Source organism: Chiloscyllium punctatum, chromosome 50, assembly GCF_047496795.1.
Source record: "Chiloscyllium punctatum isolate Juve2018m chromosome 50, sChiPun1.3, whole genome shotgun sequence".
Taxonomy (NCBI): domain Eukaryota; kingdom Metazoa; phylum Chordata; class Chondrichthyes; order Orectolobiformes; family Hemiscylliidae; genus Chiloscyllium; species Chiloscyllium punctatum.
Genome location: NC_092788.1, coordinates 55,176,715 through 55,183,406, shown reverse-complemented (window position 1 = coordinate 55,183,406; position 6,692 = coordinate 55,176,715). Strand labels below are relative to the sequence as shown.

General features: G+C 42.6%; 2 non-coding genes across 2 annotated transcripts; both read left to right on the top strand.

Annotated features, from left to right (window-relative positions):
• Positions 1-500: 500 nt before the first annotated feature.
• Positions 501-574, top strand: trnai-aau (transfer RNA isoleucine (anticodon AAU)). Its single transcript has one exon. It is a non-coding gene; the product is annotated as a tRNA-Ile (tRNA).
• A 2,038-nt stretch (positions 575-2,612) lies between these two features.
• Positions 2,613-2,686, top strand: trnai-aau (transfer RNA isoleucine (anticodon AAU)). Its single transcript has one exon. It is a non-coding gene; the product is annotated as a tRNA-Ile (tRNA).
• Positions 2,687-6,692: the final 4,006 nt, after the last annotated feature.

Below are 6,692 nucleotides of genomic sequence, written 5' to 3'. Positions count from 1 at the left end.
ACTGTCTACAAGCGTTTGTCACATGATCGGTTGAGACGTGTATTCATACGAAAGCCGACAATCGCTGTCGTGGAACATGAAATCCCTGCTCCCATGCCGGATCTCAGCTGTGTTTCCAAACAACGTGCTTCACAAAGCCGGAAGCGCCATCTGTGCAATAAAACATTTGACAGGGTTAGACGCACGACTTGATCGCCGTAGCCGTGATGACTGGTGGATGTTATCTGCAGCAAATCAACCAGTCTCAGTTGTTTTCACCAACAAATGCAAAACATGATATATGCGTCCGGACTTTGTGCTTAATTATAGATATCAGAGCAAATGGTCACACTCGAGTATGCGCGTTCGGAAAAGTAAATGTTTTTTTTTGTTGAAAAGCTTTGCAACGAAAGGAAATACTTCAGACTATCGTGCGATCGATGAGAAGCAGAAAATGCAGAGCAGCCGTGGTTGTGAGCACCGGCAATATAGGCATTTGCTTTCGCGGGGCCCCCCGTGTTGGTCGGTTAGCTCAGCTGGTTAGAGCGTGGTGCTAATAAAGCCAAGGTCGTGGGTTCGATCCCCACACTGACCACATGCAGCGCTTGTGTGGTTGCTGTGTTTCCAAACAACGTGCTCCACAAAGCCAGAAGCGCCATCTGCGCAAGAAAACATTTGACAGGGTTAGACGCACGACTTGATCGCCGTACCCGTGATGACTGCAGCAAAACAACCAGTCTCAGTTGTTTTCACCAACAAATGCAAAACATGAAATATGTGCAGTATTAGGCAGACCTGACACCGTCTCGGAGGAGAACCAGAGTTCACGCTTCAATTCAATCCAAGATTCGTTCGTGTTATTTTCCTGGATCTCTGTTAATACTCGTCACACGACTTCCAGAGTCAATTCGTTCGCTTGCTCACCTCTCATGCATCGACACTGGAGTTATCATACCACCAGCAATATCATAGAGCTATTAATAAAAGCAAATTACTGCGGATGCTGGAATCTGAAACCAAAAGAGAAAATGCTGGAAAATCTCAGCAGGTCTGGCACCATCTGCAAGGAGAGAAAAGAGCTGACGTTTCCAGTCTAACTGATTAAAGATAAAGATAAAAACAAAGGGGGAGTATTATGGAGCTATTTATACCACGCTGAGAGAAGGTGAGTCAAGGCTCCAGATGCAAAGGTGATAATGACAGTGCATGCAGAGATTAAAGGGAGATTAAAAGGCGTGAATGACCCAGGCTGAAGCCAGCGCTATGTGACAAAATATGTGAGGGATGGGTGAAGAAGAGACAAAATCGAACACAGGGGAGAAGGGTAGCAAAGCGGGAAGAGGAGAGGAAAAAGGTATTGAGAGAGTGGGGAGCGAGAGAAAGAGAGACAGTCAAGAAATAAGAGGTACAGAACAGTGAAAAAAAACACAACCAAATATGTTAAATAAAATAATTGAAATAAAATTATCTGAAGTTGTTTGAATTCAACAACTTCAGACAATTATACTTCTTTTCTTTAAATTTATCTTTTTTATCATTTCACCTGCACTACCATAGAGCCATTAGATATGGACAGCACTGAAAACACAGTCTTCGGTCGCACTCGTCCATTCCGAACAGATATCCTCAACTGATCCAGCCGCGATTGCATGCACTTGACCCATTTCTCTCTAACCCTTTCCTAATCAAGTACACGCCCAGATTCCTTAACAGTATTGGAATTATACCATCCATCACCAGTTCGTCTGGTAACTTATTCCAGAAACGCACCACCCTCTGCGTGCAGCCGTTGCCCCTCACTGCCTTTCGAATTCTCACCCTCCCACACCAGATTTATACCCTCTAGTTCTGAACTGCCCCACCTGAGCGAAAGGAATTGTCTATTTACCCGATTCATTCCCCTCATGATTGAAAAACCTCCGTAAGATTAGCTCCCAGCCTCTGAGGCGCCAGGCGAAATAGTGAGCGAGTGTTCAGCCTGTAAACGTTTGCACCTTTTCCATTTTCAAATGTAGGATGATGTAGCATGCTGTCTGAAGCAATCATTTTAGCAGCTGACCTGTCGCTGACAAACTCTGCAGGAAGGCCTGACAACTTGCTAAATATGCTGTCAAACGAAGATTTCATAAGCAACATGAGTCATTGAGCAAAACGTGCAATTGACTTCTGAGCTGTTGCTGACACCATAGCAACTGCGTCGTTCGGGAGCAGAAAGAACCCCACTGATAGATTACAATTCAAATGCCTTTGGCATAAGGTTCGTAGCAGTTAATCAGCAGCACGTAACCCTGACTCCAAAGGTCTGTGAGTATCCAGAAGAACAGTGAGCGATCGTTGAAGGTACGGTTCTCCAGACGAAATTTGTCAACGTGAGAAGCTGCAGCTGAGCTGGTGGCGTTGCGATTGAAATTGCATGCGTCCGGACTTTGTGCTTAATTTTAGATATCAGACCAAATGGTCACACTCGTGTATGCGCGTTCGGAAAAGTAAATGTTTTTTTTTGTTGAAAAGCTTTGCAACGAAAGGAAATACTTCAGACTATCGTGCGATCGATGAGAAGCAGAAAATGCAGAGCAGCCGTGGTTGTGAGCACCGGCAATACAGGCATTTGCTTTCGCGAGGCCGCCCGCGTTGGTCGGTTAGCTCAGCTGGTTAGAGCGTGGTGCTAATAACGCCAAGATCGTGGGTTCCAACCCCACACTGACCAGATGCAGCGCTTGTGTGGTTGCTGTGTTTCCAAACAACGTGCTCCACAAAACCGGAAGCGCCATCTGCGCAAGAAAACATTTGACAGGGTTAGACGCACGACTTGATCGCCGTACCCGTGATGACTGCAGCAAAACAACCAGTCTCAGTTGTTTTCACCAACAAATGCAAAACATGAAATATGTGCAGTATTAGGCAGACCTGGCACCGTCTCGGAGGAGAACCAGAGGTCACGCTTCAATTCAATCAAAGATTCGTTCGTGTTATTTTCCTGGATCTCTGTTAATACTCGTCACACGACTTCTAGAGGCAATTCGTTCGCTTGCTCACCTCTCATGCATCGACACTGGAGTTATCATACCACCAGCAATATCATAGAGCTATTAATAAAAGCAAATTACTGCGGATGCTGGAATCTGAAACCAAAAGAGAAAATGCTGGAAAATCTCAGCAGGTCTGGCACCATCTGCAAGGAGAGAAAAGAGCTGACGTTTCCAGTCTAACTGATTAAAGATAAAGATAAAAACAAAGGGGGAGTATTATGGAGCTATTTATACCAAGCTGAGAGAAGGTGAGTCAAGGCTCCAGATGCAAAGGTGATAATGACAGTGCATGCAGAGATTAAAGGGAGATTAAGAGGCGTGAATGACCCAGGCTGAAGCCAGCGCTATGTGACAAAATATGTGAGGGATGGGTGAAGCAGAGACAAAATCGAACACAGGGGAGAAGGGTAGCAAAGCGGGAAGAGGAGAGGAAAAAGGTCCCTTTCCCTTTTTGCTCTCACACTAGATGCTGGAATCTGCTGATTTATGTGCTTCTACTGGTCATCAGTGAATGGTGGGTTTGGAATGATCAATGTCCAATAGCAACAGACACTAGGATGTTTGCTACTGTCTGATGCACGGTGAACAGGATAGTTTTGTTCAGTATTGGTACAGACTGGAGCTTCTTCCTGTCTGTCTGACACAATGTTTAACCAAACAGCCTCATCACCAACAGGACAAACAACTTATGACAGAATCGTAAGACAATGTATCAATTTTCTTTTGAATATTGCGAGGACATTGTTCTAACAAGCAGTGTTCTTGTCTTTTGTTCTTTATTCTATCAATTGATCTTCCCATGTAATTGAAGCTGAGGACAGAGTGACTTCCCTTTCAATCGAAGCAGGACTTGACTGAGGGTGGAATCAAAGACCCTCAGCAAAACTGTGGTTAATGGTAATTAGAGAAAATTCTGCAATGGAAATGGGAACAATGGAAAAAGCGGTCTCTGCAAGGTATCTTCCAAGTTGCATGTCATTCTGGTTAGGGACTAATTTGTTCTTGCTTCATTATCGGTTATTAAAAATCTTGGAATGTCCCAACAACAGCTCTGTGAGGATCTGCATTACTTGGATTGAAGAGGTTCAAGTAGGCAGCTCTCTGGCGCCATTTCCAGAGCTACTGGGGACGACAAATAAACTCTGCCCTTGCTAGTGCCTTGCAAAACCCTGGATGAATATATCCTGTTTTAAAGAAAAACAAGATTTATTATGTTTGCACACTCTCATCTGAAGTTTCGGAAAGGTAAGACCTTGCTGGATGACATGATGCCAGTGACATCAGGAGCATGACAAAACATTGATAACAATTGGAATCGTTAATTCAGTTAGTTACTTACAGATGGTTGATTGTGTGATGTCAGTGCTGTGGAGTTCAATATTTTCAGAATGCATAACGGTAGTCATTCTCATATATTTAAAGTTTTCATTCAGGAGCCATAGTCAAATACTTGAGAGCCAACAGAAATGGCGTCTTCACTGTTCCCTTTCAAATCAGACAAATATCCACAGTCCAAAAGACTAATTAAGTTGAAAGTGCTGGAAAACCTTCACAGGTTCTGAGCAGAGAGAAACAGATTTAACGTATTGAGTCGAATATGAGTTTTTCCCAATAGGGTAATATCAGGCTTAATATTCTAACTATGTTTCTCTTTCCAAATATTAGCTCATCTGCAGTGTTTTGCCACTGTTTTCTGTTTATATTAGAGATTTACATTTTCACCAGTATTCCCTAGCACAGTGATTCATTGTGTAGAGCGAGTGGGAGTGGCATGGTGTCTCAGTGGTTAGCACGACTGTCTCATAGTACCAGTGGCCCGGTTTGCTTCCACACCCAAGACTATTTGTATTGAGTTTTCACGTTCTCCCCCTGTCTGCAAGTGTTTCCTCCAGATGCGCCAGATTCCTTCCACAGTCTAAAGACTTCCAGTGGATTGACCATGCTAAATTGCGCATCTAACACAATTTTGAACAAATGCAAACACACAGGTACCACAGACGTTTGGGGAAGAGAATTTCTCCTCTTTCCTGTTCCTACCGAGTTGGAGAGTCCTTGTATCCTTTTCTCGTCCCTCTCCTCCATCTGTCACGACAAATTATCAGTGTAACTAAGTGTGTGATATCGCAAATGATACAGTCTCAGACTGTGTCAGGTACAGTGTTAGGAACATGTCAGACATGTTTCTTAAATTTGTAAAAATAATTAATCTAAAACAAAAGCAAAGTTACTCAAAAAACGATGGAAAGATAAATGACATATAGTTTGGACATTGCCGATACGTGTATCATTCTTTATTTTCCTATAAATCTGAGACATACACACATACTTCAGAAAGTAAACAGAAAAAAAAAACAAACTCTGCAAAATATTAGTTTGGAAGAGTTTTGTCCAGATAATAGATAATTTCATGGCAAAAGGAAAATGGAGATGTTCTTATTGTTATGCTGATGGCAATGGGGTTTCTTCCTAGAATACTTGGACTTGGCTGAATTCCCTTCTCTGCTGGCAGTGGGGAGATTCCGATGAATCCTTAAAAGGAACCCCAATCAGTGGGAAAGATACCTGATAGATTTTCTGCTCTCTGTTAAAAAGGCATACGGTGTGTTACGTTTCATTTGTCGAGCGATTGAGTTCGAGAGTCACAATGTCATGTTGCAAATATACAAAACGCTGGTGCAACCACACTTGGAATACTGTGTACAGTTCTGGTCCCCATATTACAGGAAGGATGTGGATTCATTGAAAAAGGTGCAGAGGAGATTTATCAGGATGTTGCCTGGTCTGAAGGGAAGGTCTTATGTGGATAGGCTGATAGGGGGTTTGATAGAGGCTTACAATATGAACAGAGGATTAGATAGGGTAGACAGTGAAAGTCTTTTTCCTAGGATGATGACGTCAGCTTGTACGAAGGGGCATAATTACAATTTTAGTGTTGATAGATTTAAGACAGATGTCAGAGGCAGGTTCTTTACGCAGAGAGTGGTAAGGGCATGGAATGCCCTACCTGCTAATGTAGTCAACTCAGCCACATTAGGGAAATTTAAATCCTTAGATAAGCACATGGATGATTTTGGGATAGTGTAGGGGGACGAGCTGAAAATAGTTCACAGGTCGGAAAAACATTGAGGGCCGAAGGGCCTGTTATGCACTGTATTGTTCCATGTTCTATGTTCTATATGTTATTGTCGAGATGAACAAGTAAATTGATGGATCAATGGCTGTGGCTGTTCAGACAAGTTACATTTTCTTCCTTTTGGAGCTGAAACATATAATAATGTTATCTGAACACCAACGTGAACCATATAATGTTTGGTTAAACATTCCCCTGATTGCATACTCCATCCCTGTTGTCTGCTCCATTTAGGAGTGATTTGTAATTTATTATTTGAAAATATTGTTATATGTGGCATCATAATTATTGTACAATAAATTCATGTCTTCAAAGTACTGTGTTAAAATGAATATATTGTTTCATTAAATTAAATCCTTGGTTTTATTTTCTCATTCCTCAGCTATGCCCAGTGCACTCTCCTCAGTGTCCTTTATGATTCAATGTGAACACCTCTTATTCTCAGGCCTGAAGTGCACTGACATTGTAGAGGCCATGAGGGGAATGGATATGGTTATTTTCCAAGGTCGGAGGACTCCAAACCAGAGGGCATAGATTTAAGGTGAGAGTGGTAA